The sequence below is a fragment of the Manacus vitellinus genome, unplaced genomic scaffold (genome assembly GCF_001715985.3).
Source record: "Manacus vitellinus isolate BGI_N305 unplaced genomic scaffold, ASM171598v3 scaffold_6_pilon, whole genome shotgun sequence".
Lineage (NCBI taxonomy): Eukaryota > Metazoa > Chordata > Aves > Passeriformes > Pipridae > Manacus > Manacus vitellinus.
The window spans coordinates 33,191,385-33,208,516 of record NW_021940750.1 but is presented as its reverse complement, the minus strand read 5'-3'; positions in this window follow the sequence as shown (position 1 = coordinate 33,208,516).

Here is a 17,132-nt window from a genome sequence, read left to right as displayed (position 1 = left end):
GACTCAGAAAAAAAAAAAAAGTGCTATCCACTGTGGATGAAGTCACCAGATTCAGGAAAACTGCTGCCTAGCTAAATAAATGCAACAGAAATTCTAAAGAATCCTGTTTCTAGGAGATGCTATGAGGACAAACTCACTTTTTCCCCTCTGATTTTAAGATTTTTTTCATTGTGAGATGGTTCAAACCAGGCTGTTGGTATGCTGTTACATCCTGTTTATCACTCAGGACATAAATGTTGTTAGATAAGCCCAGATCACCAACCATGCTGTCCAAACCTGGAACTGTAGTTTCCGTGAGAAAGGCCAATTCCTTGCAAGAAGGGAGTATTTGTTCCAGCTCAGGGAAGGAGACACATTTGATCTTGTTGCTCAGTGGTAGCACTGAGCATTTCTTGGTGTCTGGATGGTTCCTCTAGGTTTAGGTAACTAAATATTTCTAGCATATCAAAATCTTCAGGGGAAATGTAAGAGAGGTCTATGAAATCACAGGAGGCGAGGGAAGAGATGAATGTGTGATGATCATATCCTTTCTTTTGTCAGAATGAGAACTGAAGATCATCAAGTATAATTAGCAGGAGGTTGGCTCAAAATGTAGAAAAGGTTAATCATTTACACACCACACAGTTGATCTGTGAATTGCGTTGCCAGGGGATGTAGATGACAGAATTTTACGAGGATTCACAAAGTGAGTAGGTAGTCAAGGAAAATTAAAATCCACTGAAGGCAATTAAATACATTGATTTCTGGCTCAATAAAACCCTAAGTCATAGGTGCTTGGGATGGAAAATGAGAGTAGTACACCTAGGGAGGAAAAAAATAAATCACTGTGTGCATGCTCCATACCTGTGTCCCTTCCCTAAACATCTCTTGTTGGCTGCTGTTGGAGCCAGGTTGTTGGGCTAGATGGACATTCCATCAGACACAGTGTGACTGTTCTGGTATTGGAGAATATCTGTCATGTAAAGTCTCTGTCTGCCCTGTCAAAGACTTTCTAAAAGCCAATATAAAATGGACACATGATAACTGCTATTCTTCCATTTGCTTAAAAGATGTGGAAAATATGGTCAATGCAAGAATAGAACAAAACCCAAGTTGCATTCAAAGCCTGTTCCTGACAGTGTCAGTTTTGCTTCATGCTAGTATGCCAAAAGAACAAGCATGTTTTGCTGGTCTTTTTGTCTCAGTGTCACTCAGGGGCAGGGCAGTGTCCCATCTTCCTCCAGCCAATGTGTCTCAGAGGTTCATCAGTTTCTCATTCTTCAGTTTGATGCAACCTGCTCCTGGTTGTTTGTGCTCACTCAAGCAGAGCAGGTCACTGTTCTCTCCATCTTGCCTATGACTCAAGCTGAATTTCCAGCTGGTGTCTCTGTAGGTATACAGTGGAAACTCATCTGTAATCAGTCTGTTTCTCCGGGTTTGCTCTCCATGATACTGACTTCTGGTCAGAAAGTTTGTTTAGGATCAGTCATAGAGGACCACTAACTGGTTCAAGGATCATAAACAGCCATCAGCAGGCTCTTCCCTCCACCTAAGAAATACCTTGTGACAGGCTGAGTTGTCAGCTTTGTCCTCCACCCAGAACCTCCAATCCTCATCTCCATTTCTAGACCTGAGAAATCAGTTTTGCCTGGCCTATACTTATATCTCCTAGACCCCTGTCACTGTCAGAAATCCCCCTGGTCCTGTGCACAGGGAGTATGAAGAGGGTGAGGCATCTTGCACTGCAGTGAATTAGCAAAGAATGTGCAAAGTTAAGGAGAAATGGGCACTCAGTCAACTTCTTAGTTGTGTGAGGATGGTACAAAAATTGTTTTGTTTCTAGTTTTCACATGAGCAATACAGGTCTTGTCTCTCCTGTTTGTTTTTTTCTTCACTGGAGAACTAATAGTATTATGACAGTGCAAGCAAAAGCTGATGAATTTTGAGTAGAATTGCTTTTCCTACAAAATGTTTTAGGCCGTCTGTATTTAACTAACATTTATCTAACTTCACTCCTAACCAACAGTTGGAAGAAAAAAACCTTTGCAGTTTGACACCTCCTCCTCTCCCCATTTCACTAGAAACTGCAAAACCTCCCACTCCACTTCCATAGATCTTCCAAGGAGACCTCTGCCAAAACACAACTTGATGTTTGAATTTTTTTTTTAAGTAAGAAAAAGCAGAAACAAAACACTCCATCTTCTCATACACAAAGAATCAGAACAGGGCACGAGTCCAATATGTTTCCCTTCCTATATTTCCTGAACATATACTCTCACAGAGGCAACCAAGGTGCTCTGCTTCATGCTCTACCCATCAGCCTTGCTATGGCTCTCTGGCAGGAGCTGTATCAAGGATATCTACAGTGTGACCTGCTCTTCAGGATGGGCATCAAAGCAGGGACTTTCCCAGGTTCCTGAGTGTTTGGCACAAAGAGATCTTGTCTTTGTCAGCTTGGGACGAACCCATCAGCGATGACACCAGCCTACAATGAAGACCCTGGTTCTTCCCTGTAGTCATTGTTTCTGCAGCCATTAACCATTTCTCATGCAATTTGTGGATGTAGAGGGATTTTTTTTTTTCTTAAGTAGAGCATGGACAGGCTTCCCAAGATCTTTTCCAGGAGGTCTCAGGCAGAAAGCATCTGCCTCACAGTCTCCTGTCAGCATCAGGGAGATGCTGTACTGGAGCAAAATGGGCTGTGCCCAGGGCTTGGGATCTGGCCTCCTCACTCCACTGTGGACAAAGTCTGCATGAAGGAAATGAAAGAGGCTCCCAGTCCTGGCTCCCAGCCAGCCTGTGGGCGAGGTCTCAGCTGGGACAATTGAACAAGCCCTGTGTAACTAGACCCTGGCTGGCAAGGGACAATGTCTGTGCCAGGCCCACTGGGCAGTCTGCAGGGCACCAGCCTGCACATGCCAGGCCAGAGCCAGTGGCAGGAAACTGGAATAATGGTCTTTTTGAAAGAGCTTCTCTTTCCTGTCTAGAAACTCTTTTCCTTAAAACCTGCTGATCAGATGGGACACTTTACTGCAGGCTCCTAACCCCTAACAGCAGCCAAACCTTCTTTTTTCCTACCATGCATGAGAAGCTAAATCCTGTTCCCACTGTGTGTAGGCAATGTCAGTTCCAAGAAGACCTCTGAAAGCTCTTTTTTTTTTATCCACAAGTTTCTTTACCTGCAAGACCACAGCTTCCAGAAAGGCTGTTACCTCTCTCCAGCCTTTAGCAGCACAGGTGAGCAACAGCTCTGGTATCTCACTCATGCTGCGCAATTGGCCCCTGCTCAGCCGAAGCTGCAGGTACAGTTGTGGACAACTCAAAGCAGATTTGCCTGGGAGGCTTGTCCCTGCCTTGTTTTCAGTCTCTAGACATCCTGAAGGATGTCATAGGATGCTTTCTTGGGTGAGAAATCTCTGCTGCACACCTATGAATTGGCTTTCCAGACTCATTGTCTTCCTGCTGTTCCCTCATAGGGCAGCTGCAACCATAGTTTGACTGATGGTCAAGAAATACCAGTACTTCCAGTTAACTCTGACAAAGTGGTGTGAATTCATCAAGTTCCCACGAGACACTCATCAGGTGCTGCAAAGTAAAATGAAAGTTTCAGCATGTGGTAAGCAAGGGAATGCTGAGTCCTGGTGCATCTCTGAATTGAGCACATATCCAATTAACTGTGCTTCTACTGCTGGAAAATGAAATGTCAGCACCTCCCGCTCTTCTGCTTTCTCCTGAAATACGCCTTGATCTCACTATGTGAAACCTGCTTCAAACTTGACTTCTGCAACCTTTCCACAACAATAATGCAACCTGCCCAACATCCCACATCACCCAGACCTGTCCCAGGACAACTTGGATGCCACTCTAATGCTCCCAGGCTAAATACACAAGTGTTTACAGAAATATCATTACTTTAGGAAGCATGGGCAAAAACTCCCCCAGTCACTGATAGCTTACACCAGTGGTAGGACCCTTCTTCCACCTCACAAAGGCTGTACAAAGAGCCCCTCTCCAGAAATGCTTTCTCTAAGTTTGCAGGTTGGAGGTGGTGGCTGCTGCCTTCCTGAATTGACTGTTCTCTGGAAATCATGCTGGTAACTTGCAGATGTAGATGCTGAATTTCCTGATCTATTCTGCCTGCTAGGGAACAGAGAGAGAGAGAGATTAGAGACTGAGTTCCAAATGTATGGCCTGGAATCATCTTGCCTAGTATTAGGCACCAAACTAGGATCTCAAAACTAGGAGCAGGGTTCCTTGTATAGTTGGTTAAGAGAGAGAGGAGTCCCCGTGTGCTCAGCCCTGAGCAAGTATAAGGCAGGCATAACTCTGGCTGGAACACCCTGCTCAGCACTATCCCAAAGCACTCGAAGCAGTTAAGGGAAGATGGAATCACTCTGCACATACACCTTTACCAGGATCAGGCTGCTCGGTGGAGGTGGTGACAGATGAGCGTGTGACTACATCCATCCACTGCCACTGCACTGCCCATGGTGTGCTGCAAATTGAACTGCCATTAACCTCTGCCCTGTTAACTGCTGCTCATCTGTCTTAATTACACGTAGAAGAGATGATGGTGCCTAACGGAGGGGGAAGTGATGCACACAGTGGTTATGGAGCACAGAACTGATGTGCACTCCACCCAGCATGAAAACAGAATGAAAAGGTGATTCCCTTACAAAACAAAATCAAGCTCTTTAAAAACAGAGGGGACTGGAAAGCAATGAGAGTAACCAACCTGTCTGGCTTTGATGGGAGATTTTGTACTGGACTGAAGGTGAAATTTCATCAAGAACTTTAATGGCCCCAACCAACAGTAGAGTATTTGCTGGAAAAATGGTGTTCCATGACTGCATTAAGTGCCTAGTTTTTGGTTGTTTAATGTTATTATTTTATTGGATAACACAGATTATCCCTCTCCCTGCTGTAGGGGGTGTACTGTGGAAACTACATGACATGGAGACGGAGGGAGGGAAAATTCTGTCTGACCATGTGGTTCCTCACCTGTTGACTTTCTTTTTTCATGAAAAAAAAGTCAGTTTCAAACAAAAAATACTGTTTAGTGCTTTTTGCTAGAAATGCCAATATAAAGCTTTGTTCTTTTTTTAATCCTTTTTTTTTTAAACCGGAATTGTTGTGTTGAACTTGGCATGTTGTCATGTAGAGCAGCACAATATGTCAAACTTACAGTTCACTGAATTAAGTTTTTGTGACCTGCTCTGACTAAAGAGCCTCCATCCCAGAGGCAATGAGACAGGTGAGCAGCCCTGCCTCTGGGACAGCCAGGATGGGAGTGCAGCAAGGCACAGCACACCACCAGGACAAGCTCAGGGTGCTCAGGGTGATGGGGGTGAGAGGGGGTGTCTCATGGGTTCATGTTCATCATCTGGAGGAGTGACCACCAAGGGAGGGTGAGGATGGAGCTGCCAAAGCTCTGCACCAAGGTTAATTAGGGACCAAATAAGACACTGATCAAATTCAGCATTGAGAGAGGTTAACCAATAGCTCCTCAGAAATATTTTGAAGTGTTTGTACTGTGTTGGGTTTCCCAATTAACTGTGACAGCCCAAGGAGAGAATAAACCAGTGTGTTGCTGCAGACAACCAAATCCAGGGGTGCAGCAAGCAGGGTGTTAGGCTGCCCAGGAGACAGGGAAAATGAGGCTGAAACGCCACCAACTGCAGGACTATCTAATATCTGTGACCAAGAGTGTCTCTGATCTTTATTCACAGACTGGTAGGGGTGACAGATGTACTGAGCACCTCTTTCCCCTCTGAGCGCCTGGTATAGCCAGGTGCTGTCACTTGATGGCCAACATGGCCAGCAAGCATAGCCTTGCAAGTCAAGCCCAGACCAGCAGGAGCCTTGTCCAGAGGAGCAGTGAGTGGTAGGATTTTTTGGGGATTGTAATCACAAGGTTAGAGGGATTAATTTGCCATAGCCTTGAGAAGGAAGGCAATATTTCTGCTGTCCATCAGGGACAGTGCTCATTGGAAACTCAGACCTGCTAACAGAGTACAGCTTCAGACAGGTGAGGCTGATACTCCTATGGCATCCTGACATCTATGCTGGCATCCCTTCCACCTCCTTTCTGATCCCCTTGGCAGTCTGATCAGATTCTTCTTATCTTAGACAAGTGAGGCAGCCCTGCAGCACCAGGGGCCAAGGCTGTGGGGAGGCAGGGTGGCAGCAGCCTCAGCTATAAGCTACCATGGCAAATGGTACTTTAGGCAAATGGGAGGAAGCAAATTGCTCTTTTTGTTGTTATTGCCTTTTTTTTTTGTTCTTCCACACTTGACAAAACAAGGCTTTGTGCTCAGTTGCCATAAATAAACAGAATTGCACCTGGAAACATCTTAATTAGAGTCTCAATTTTTCCAGTGGAGAAACAACCTTATGAAGTCCTGAGTATTAGCTAATAGTTCACTCTCAGAAAGTAAGACCATAATAACGCTATTAAATGTGTTGCTTTCAGTGTTTACCTACAACTAGGTGTGCAGCTCTGTGACCATGCTTCCTGCAGGAGCACCTCAACCAGCCTCCTGGAGGTAAATGGGGTGATCCCAAGCTTTGCTTCAGACCAGATTTCTCTCCAGGTTTGGACACTTGTGAGTATCAGTGGAGGTGGATAATGTCTCTAGAGGTGAGGAAGGACTATGCTGGGAGGCTACCTTGTGTCCCTATCTCAGAAGGCAAGTGTAAAAAGAGGTCAGGACTGCAAAGCAGCAGGGTAGGCAATAGGTGTGTAAAGCCAAATGTACAGAGGAAGCAGGTCAGAGATAATTAACCTTATGTAATGAGGCTGAAAGGCAATACACATAAAACCGCTGAAGGGAAAGTCTTTCCCTGATCCGTTGGCTGTGGAAGTCATTAGCTCAGTGCTGTGGTGGCAAGTCTGAGAGCTGAGCAGCTATGTGCAGCCACTCATCCCTGCTGCAGGGGTCAGATTCAGGCTAGATGAGGGAGGAATCCGTTTGAAAGCATTGCCTTATTTTCTTCTATATAACAGAAAAAGATAAATAACCGATATTGGATGCTAAAGGTTTCCACACAAGTCGCTCTCGCTGACGCACAACTTTCGAGGTTCAATTGCAGTTGCAGGAAGGTGGTTTCCTGGGATTTGTTGGTAAGGTTAGTAGTCAGTAGGGATATTTGAATACTAGACCTAAGAAGTGATGACGTGTGGCTGATTTAGGGCAGGCTGGATAGCTGCTCCTCCTGGCATGTTGTTACATTGCCGGGTGCTCGGCCTTGTCTCCACCGTGCTGGCCTGGAGGAGGGATGCTCCCTGCCATGCTGACATTTCAACTGGGTGCAAATGGCATGAAGTTGTCCTCTGTTTAATAGGGAAGGTCATGCCTGGACACTGTTTCAGGCTCTCTGCAATTCCCGGTTGCTTTAGCAAATAGAACAGCTTGGGAATGATGTTTCCATTGCAGGGTGGGCTGCTAAAATAGCTGTCTCCTGATGCCCAGTGGAGACAGGGCAGCAGGCTGGGGGTTAATCCACAGTATTTGAGGGGGTTTATTTTTTTTAATTACCTTATTTTATATTTTATTTTATTTTAGGTTTTTTCCTGCAGTCCCCTGACATGGTGTACCTAGTTTTACAGGAATGTGATGGGGCTTTTAAAATATTAACGGCAGAGGTGGAATGGAGCTGTATGACTGGGTATGGCTCATGTGCAGACAAAGCTGGTTCAAAAAACTCCAGAGGTAAATCAAGCATGTGAAATTTGAGATTTTGTAAAAAATTTGGCTGAGTTTGCAAACAGTATAGCTAGCTCTAAAAAGACTTGAGGGGTTTTTGGTCGTCAAAATAGCACAACCAGATGGCAATAAGCTATTTTTGAACGTCAGTTACATAATTTTGCTAAATATTTTTCTTTCCCCTCCAATTCAAAATTATCTGTAACTCAGACTGTGCTGGTGCTGTGCATGGCACTCTCCTGATAGAAAGGCATTCCTGATGTACTCCCTGTGTTAGGGAGCAGCCAGGGCCAGTCTGCCTCAGAGAGGAGTGGAGCTGGGAGCCAACCCAGGTGGGTTGTACCTTCCCCAACAGCGTGGTTCTCTAAGGACCAAAGGGATGGACAGATGGTCATGGGGTCCACAGACAGTCCCAAACATAGCAGGTGATGAGTCATGTCCAGGCAGAGCGTGGATGTGGGTCCCAGGCAAGGAAAGTTGGGACTAGGAAAGAGTTTTGGTGTCTAGGGAGAAGGCGCATGGACGTCTGAGGGGAACAGCAACACTTGGGAGAAGAGAAGGTGGTGGATGTGCAACTACAAAGGGCCCTGAGAGGTTCACAAATGTGACCAATGCAAAGGGTCACTGCTTTGAGGGAAAGCATGAAGCTGTTTGTGCTCCTCACACCGTTCTCCTGCACCAGAGTATGACGACTTTTGGAAGAAAAAGCATTTTGTTTCCCTAGTCTTAGGCATCCATTGCCATAATTTGAATGGTGAGAAGGGAAGAAACTGCCTCTTTCCACCTCTCAAGTGACAGGACTGCAAAGCCCCAACTGGAGCAAGCCTTGCCTGAGGGCTTAAGAGCCTGCTGATGAGGCAGAAATCTCACTTCTCTGAAAACAATGTAAACAGATTTTATAGAGCTTTTTTCCTCTTTGAGAGACCCCAAAGGTCTTTATGAAAGAGGTAAGTATATATTTTCTTGTTTCAGCCTGACAAGAACTGAGGAGTCAGTTCAAATGAGGAGGGGTTTTCTATTTTTCAGTTTGTTTTTTGCTTTTACCTGCAGTGGGTGCAGTTTGCTTCACTGCTTCCTTGATGCAGTTGACCACCAGCTTAATTTTTCCCATGCTGAAGGTTCTTGCAGACCTTCAGAGGAAGTGAAAATGCATTTATGTTTTTAAAGGAAATGACTGAAAAAAAAGTTAATAAATGCCAGTCAAGGGGTACTTTCTAAATTTTTCTTTAGTAATGTAAAAAAGCCCTTAGGTCCTTAGCATCCTATTACTTCATAAAAATAATCACAACTCAGGATAACACAAATAAAATTTACAGCTGTTTTTCCCTCTTCCTAATAATATTTTCATGTTGACTAGGTCATATGCATGCATTTGCCATGGGTTCCCAGTTCATCATAGAGAACACCCAATAACTCCTAGCACTAGACCAGCTGAAAAAAATACCAGCAGATGACTTTCTACCAGAAAAATGACTTTTTTTTTTAGGAATATTTTTTTAATGACAGTATTTTGATAATCTAACTGAAATTACTGGAAAGAAATTGGTGAGGATGGAGAATGGTTCAGAAAGGCTTTGTTCTCTAATTTGGGTTTTATATCAAAATGGACGTGCTAAAACTCTGTCTTAGTTATTTGACTCAAATTTTGGATCGAAGTCTTGTCTATTCTCGAGATTTTTAAATAAAACATTTGCTACAAAGCAGAAGTTTGGTTTTCGGCCCAGTACTGACAAGTTCTCTTCCTCAGGTGCCCCGATTTTGACTTCTTCACACCAGTACTTCTATATAATCACTCAGTGATGACTCCTGGGTCATGTCAGTACAAACCCCGTTGGTCTTTGGATTAGTGAGACAAGGGACTCCCTTTAAGCATGGGATCAATCTTGATTTCTCCCTCTGCCTAGACTCCCTAACAGGTTGCCATTACCTTCTGTGTGCTTGTGAGTTTAGTCCTTGCTCTAGTGTTCCTGACCCTGATCTACATGGTGATAAAATCTTGATAGGGCCAAGAGCCCCAAGACACCAGCCACTTGCCATGACAAGCTCAGGGAGGGAAGTCTCCTGCAGTTATTTGCAGTATGGGAGAAGGCAGCCCTCTCTTTATTTCTTTTTTTTTTCCTTTTTCTTCAAGTGACCCAAAATAAGTGCTTCCATACAAAATATTTCTGCAGTATCACTGGAGAGAAGGAGAAGGATGGGTGGCTCAAACCAGTCTACTTAGCCCAAAACAATAACAATCTTTTTCTCAGGTTGTTCTGATTCTGATTTCTTAAAATATTTTGATTTGGGATTAAAGCCAAAAAACCTCAGCTATTTGCACAGCCCTAATTTGCGCTCTCTGGAGTGGGGTGTTGCCTCTGTCTACTGGAAAGAGAGATGATTCATCAAGTTACAGAAGTCTCAAATCTCCTCATAACATGTCTCTGCTGTCATCCACAGTGTAATATTACCCCATGCCACGCATCGTGTGTGGATCTGCCAGTCTCTCAAGGTCTTCTGCCTTCTTCATATCTTGCGAGACTACTGACCCTCTACAGGTTGGGCTGTGTTTATATTTGCATCTTGAGCACCTTGTGAAAGCTGAGGGCATGGTAAGGTGACCGTGCAGCTATGAAAATCTTGTGTGGATGTCTAGGTCTGTCCTCTCTCCTCACCTCTTCCCATCGTCTTTTGTAGTTTCATGGCCCATCTGCCAGTGGCTGTGCCAGCTGCTGGCATTTATCTCCTGGAAGCAAAAATATAGACCCTCTGGAGCTGATTTGGCTCAAAAAGGTCACCCAAAATCGGTGGCAGCCACATGTGCAGGAGGTTCTCTCTAGAAAGGATATGGCACACCACGGCTGCAGGAGCAGCTGAAGCAGTGTGCTTTGCTGCTTTTCCAGCTCTCCTTGCTCATTTGAGTCATTTGGAAGGTGATAAGCAGGCATGCCCACTTCTCCCCCTTGCATTTCCTACAAGCCCTTTGTCCCTGTGTCACACTTAGGCTGGACCTTCCTCCTCCTTCCTTTTATACGACAGAGCCCACAGCCACAAACCAAAATAATAGGGCTTGTGATTGGCCAGAAAATTTAAAAAGGAAAAAATAATAATAATAAAAAAAAAGTCAGTAGTGCTGGACGGGAAAGCAGGGACAAAGACACTGGGATCTACAACAGCATGGGAGGACCACAGCATGACACACTGTTTCTGGGATGCTGATGTGGTCAATCTTGCAGCCAAAGCAGTGGGGATTTGCACTGGAGAAAGGAGGGCCTGGTCCACTGCCTTGGGGTGTAGGAGGAGCTGTGTGAGTATCAGCACCTTCGCTGGGGCTGCTCACCCCACTACCCAGTGACAATCAGTTGGGACAAGGGAAAAATTTGGGTAAGAGTGCACCACAAGGGTAGGACTGGGACTGCAGAGAGGCTGAATTGGGAATGCAACTCCTCCAACACAGGCACACTCAAAGTTTTGGGCCTGGTGGAGGACTTCTCTAGTTTTAGAGTGGGGAGGCTCATAATTTTTGGGTTTTTTGTGTTTAAACCTGTAGATGAGATGAGAAGACTGCTTATTTTCCAACTGTGAGAGGTGGGGTACTTCTGTCTGGTGAGGATGAGTGTGTGTGGCAGCAGCAGTCAACATCTATCTCTGTCAGGTCAGCAGTAAAACAGCAAGAGACCAAGCTGTGTCATGAAGATAATGGCTGGAGATAATGAACGTGGTCCACACTCTTTCCCCTCCCAAATACAGATGCAGTCAGTCCTTCGTGGAGAATGATGGCCAGAAAGCATCAGAGATTTGCAGCCTCGAGAAGCCACAGGGTTGAGACAAGGCCCATGATCAATATTAATGGTGGCCCCAGGGAGTTGCTGGGTCATCAGTAGAGCAAGTGCTAATAATATTCTCATCTTTATGCTGATGTTTGCTCTTTCATTCCTCCATCAGCAACACCTCCCACACCACCTGAGCTCAGTGTCCTGGAGAAGGGAGTGTGTAAAGGTGAGGTCAAGGTAATTTCAAGAGGTGATAAAAGAAAAAGCAAGGGTAGGCTGGCAGCCAGGAAAGGAAAATTGGCCCCATTGTTAAAGGAAGAAAAGAACATCAGAGAGCTGTTTAAAATGTCAAGAGTGGAGTATTGCTGTGTGCTCTTTGCTTATTGAGTAGAGTTGGAGGGACATTTGCCTTAAATATACCTTCCATACAAATATACAGAAACATGTTTTTTAGTGTACTTTAAACATAAGCTATAATAGTCTTTGGATAAAAAGGCAGTCATTATTTCTTCGAGCACACTCTCTACTGCCGAGCAAACGTTCCAGTGTGGCAGGATGGTGGCTTTAAAAATAGCTGTTTGCTCCCGAGCCTCCTAGTGTGGCTGGGAGGTAAATTAAATGTTTGACTGTGAGCAGTCATTGATGTGGTCCAAGAGCTGCAGCCAGCAAGTCCCCGTTTCACTGAAGCCAGTGGAAATACAAGGCAGTGGGAAAAGCTTGCAGAAAGAGAAGGTTTGGGCGTCTTCAGGAAGCTCCAAGTCTTTTGGGAGATGTTTTTAAAAATCATTACTTGCTGAATTGCTAAAAATCACAGAAAACTGGGTGGAAAGGCATTGACAAGGTGTTATCTCAAGTGGCATACCTGTGACATTTGTCAAAGTACTTGTCCAATCTCTTCTTAAATATCCAGAGACACAGACCCACGTGTCTCTGCTCAGCAGCTCCAGCAGCACCAACCCAAAGCTCTGCTGGGTTTTGTCTGAATCTCCCCCTGCTGTAACTTGAGCACATTATTTTTGTCCTACCTGCAGCTACAGTGGTGAAAAATGTATTTCTTCTTTTCTTTATGTCCTTTGAATTCTTCTTTGCTTCTCCAGGAAGAACAGACTGACTTATTCTGACCTTCCCAAGGTCAAGTTGTGGTTTTGGGTCCTTGCTCACCCCAACTGTTGTCTCCTCTGAACTCCCTCCAGCAAATTCAAGACCTTAAATTGCATCCAAGCTGAACACAGTAGCTGAAGCTAAAATCTTACTTGTGTTGAACAGACTTGAATTATTCCATGTGTCTTATCAGCAGCAATACTATTTGTGTGTCACATTACAGTATCTGACTTTTTTGCAACAGCAATGTTGATTTGCAGTCAAGTTGTGACCCACTAAAACCTTTAGCTCCTTTCCTACCCAGCTGATACCAAGGGAGCTTCTTATCTCCCATAAACAGGAATGCCTGTTCCTTCCTACAGTTGAAACTTCGAATTTCTCCTCGTTGAATTTCATCCTACCTTTTTTTCAGAATATTTCTCTAATTTTTGGGGGTTATTTTACATTCACTTATGATCCAGCATGGAGCAACCTGCCCCATGCTAGCGCTATTTGCAAATGTAATAAGCAACTTTTCTATCCCATTATTAATGTTAGTGGTGAAGATACTGAAGGATAAAAGTCCCTGTCTTTTGGGCTGTAAATACCTCCAGTCTCCCTGTGAGTGCCTGATCACTGAGTACAGTTGAGTACAGTCACTGAGTACTGTTGTACCCCTTATTTACAGCTGTTTGGTTACTGTGCACTGTTTCCTAATGTGGAGGGTGTCTCCTGGACCCCAGCACTGCCAACCTGTCCAGGGAAGCTGTGAGCCCACCAGCACTGGCTGTGGGCGTGGCAGCAGCCCAGCTCCCCACTGCACCCACACCTTGCCCTGGGCACAGCACTCCAGCATTAGTTTGTTCTTCATCCTGGATTAAATATATATATTTTCCAATGGAAATATACTTTACTGTGACAGGAGGGAGGGAACTCACTGGAAGGTTACTTTTGGCAATTTCATGAGAGATTTCAGGAAATGTGCAAATATTGATTTTGTCTCCACTTGTCAATTTTCAAAGTAAAAAAATCTTTTTTTTTTTTATTTTCAGTCAAGTTTTTCTTTTCCACTCCCTGCCCTCATCACCACCTCCCCTCAACTTTTCCTCCATCTGCTTGCCAGGGAAAGTACAATGTTCAGATAGTCTTTCCAAATCTTCCTTTTTCCACTGTCTAACCTTTCAAAACTTCAATTTAGAGAAGTTAAAGAATGGAAAAAAGTATGAAAACAAAATTGTCGATTTTTCTAGGACATCTGTGGAGCCATTTTTGTGCAGGGGCACAAGTAGGAGAGTCCTAATTAAGAAAATACTAACATTAATGTCACTCAGTGGCCAAGAGTAAGCATCAGGGAAGAAGGGAAAGCAGTGCAAAAGCAAAATGCATTAAAAGGCAGGAAAGGGTAGGACACAGACTTGGCAATGCCTAAACACATTCACCATTTGAAAAGGGTTGATATTCTCCCCTCTCTACAAACTTCTTTGTCCTGAGCAGGTTCTTCTGACAGACTGTGTCTCCTCAGTCTGTTTCTGCTTCCCATGGGGGGCCTGACAGAGAGACAGGTCTCAGTCTCAAGCATGCTGTCCCTTTCTCTTCCATCTTACCAGGACTAGATACATCATTTTCATACCACAGCAGCAGTAAGCATTTTCAGTGACCATACCACAGTACAAAAGCCAATCCTTCCTTTTTTTTTTTTTTTTTAACATTTCATGCAAAGAGCCAAGAAAGAACTGATTACAAAAGTACAGGGGATAAACTCTTCCATAAATTCAAAAAACAGGACTATTACTTTTGGAGAGGGCACAAAATGTGAGTCAGAGCAGGACTGCTGACTGCAGTTCAGCTGGCCAATGTGTCATCCCCGAGAGCAGCAAGGCTGCTAATCTCATCCGCTAGATAATCCCACTCCCTGCTGAAGGCAGTAATTAAGGGCCGTGTTTTCAGCAGTCCTACAAAAATAGGCTTGTTTGACTGCAGGAATTGGACAAATTGCAGCATACATAGATAGCACCATGGCACAAATACTGATTTTCCACATGCACCCAGAGACACCAAGGGTTTATTCTGGGCAACCTGCTGGAAATGTGGCTGGGGCTGCCTGCATACCCGGCACTAAAGGCTGTAGCTGTACCTACAGCCCACACTCCCACACTGAGCACTCACCATGCTTCCCTGGTTGCCAGGATAACTGTAGGGGGTAGCAGGATTTCAGGGCCCCTCTTGCCACCCTGAAACAGGAACAAATTCTTTTACAGTGAGCGTTGAAACCGATTGTCCAGAAAACCTGGAGGTACTCCATCCATGGAAGTATTCAAGGCCAAGTTGAAGGGGGCTTGGAGCAATCTGGTCTAGTGAAGTGCCCCTGCCCATGGCAGGGAGTGGAAACTAGATGATCTTCAAGATCCTTTCCAACACAAACCGTTCTGTGATTCTTCACGTCCCCATGCTCTCCACCCTTCCACAGGCTCATGTAGAGGCTACTTATGGGCTATTTTATTCCTTTTCCTTTCTTGTTTGCTTCTTAGAGGATATTTTAACTAGAAACATTTTCTGGTTAAAAATTTAGGATGAATGTGAACATAGAAGCTACATCTCAAGCTGCCCTGAAATCTGTGCTGGTTTGGATCAAGGTCTGTTTATGCTCTTAAGAAAAAAAGGAAACCAAGGATCCCCTTCCTTTTGATGGATGCAAATGCCTTCCTTGTTCTGACAAATGGGAAGCAAAGAGGTAAATCCTCATGTGCAGAGGTGACAGTGGGAGAGGGAATGGAACATATCATGGATTTTATCCTGGTTCATTGTCAGCTTCTTTGAAGACCCTGTTTTGCTCAGATGGGAGTACAAAAATAGGGTGGCTTTTCTCTTTGTACCTCACAAGTTCCAAGGTGCAGAACTGCATGCTTGAGCTTGTGAATGGTGTTTTGCACAGAGCCACCTCTTGTCCCAGCCCATGGCCTCAAATGTTGGTTCCCAAGTGAGCTCAGAATTTTATCATAGACTCCTATGGGGTTAAAGTTACCTTTAATCTACCACTCTCTCACCACATAACAGAACAGCTCTCTTTATTCCCTTTTCATTTATGTACTTGAATAACCTCTAACCATCAGTGGTATCTTCACCAGTTGCTTTTGCTGTCCAGGCTGCTGCTGGGGCAATAGAGCCTCCCACAGTGCCAAGTCTCTTTCAGCATATCTCTGCTGGTATAATTGTAGCAATATTTGTCCATGACCAGATGAGTTTGAATAGGGGACCAACACAGTAGACCATTATTCCCAAAATAATAAGCCTCAGCTGGTTTGAACTCTGTTGCATGTTCTGCCTCTTTATTTCCCTGCAGCCTTTCTTGACATGACCAGAAGCTGTATCTTCACCTCTAGTTTCACCATTGCATCTCCAGGACAGTGTGTTCCCTTCAGTGCCCGTGTTGCAGACAGAACCTCCACAGAACCTCCATTTCTGCACACCCCACAAGTAGAAAATTTTAACTCTTTATTTATACATTTCTATCAAAAGATATCTTCAACACAAGGCAGCTGTTTCTTCCCACTCTCTCCTGAGCTCAGCCTTGACTGTGACTGAACATCAGAAAAGGTTGCTAAGGGAGGTTGTGGTGTCTCCAGCCTTGAAGACCTTCAAAACCTGACTGGTCTTGAGCAACATGCTTTTGGTGCCCTGGCTCTGGCTATTGCCCTGCTGAAGGCACGCTGCCAGCTCTGTGGTTCTTCCTATGGCTTGTCAGGCAGTAGAGAATCACAAGCTCTGGGTTTTTCTGACACTAAAGTACTTGAGTTTCCATCACCTTTTTTCAAACAAACTGATGGATTTTTTGATGACGGTTGATAAACTGCACTTATTTCAGAGTTGTTGGAAATGCCCTGGTGATTTTCTCTCTTCATGTCCCTGTTAGAAATGTTTTATTTTCCATTTCTAGGTAAGCAAGAAAAAACATGACTCTCCCAACTCTATTGTCAGACTTCGTATAATCAAGTTAATTACTCACATTCTTTATGATACTCAGTAATTTCAGCCTAAAGACATGTCAAACTCGACAGCTCTGAATACACAGGTAGAACAGAAGGGCTAATCCACTCTCAGCTAGATCAAGGTGGAGGCATGGTGACAAAAGAAAACTTTAAGTATTCTGCTTCATTTAACTATCTCAGTAACCATCTGTTTACCACCTGGAAAGCATTTTCTTAAGGTTTCTTAAAGGTTTGTCCAAAGTTTTGGGCATCTTTCTCTTTTTCTTTCTTGCTGAATGAAAACCTCATTCTCTCATCTCTCAGTTTGATGGAGCTAGAGACTTGGAATAGGTAATCATATACTAATTGTGCAAGACAACATTTACTGAATAACCTGAAGCAGAGAGGTAAGTGATTGCAGACATCTTTATCATCTGCTATTAATTGGCATACCTGTTGCACAGACCTGTTGGTACCACGGGATGCAACAGTGAAAGATGAAATCATGGTAATTGCAATTTCCCCGCAAGCTATCATTTAATTTACATTTTAATTAATTTATGTTGAAGCAATTAAAGGCATGAAGGAAAGAATATGCCAGTGTCAATTAAGGACTGTGAGTCAAAGAGGAGAGTTTGGTTCAAGACAAA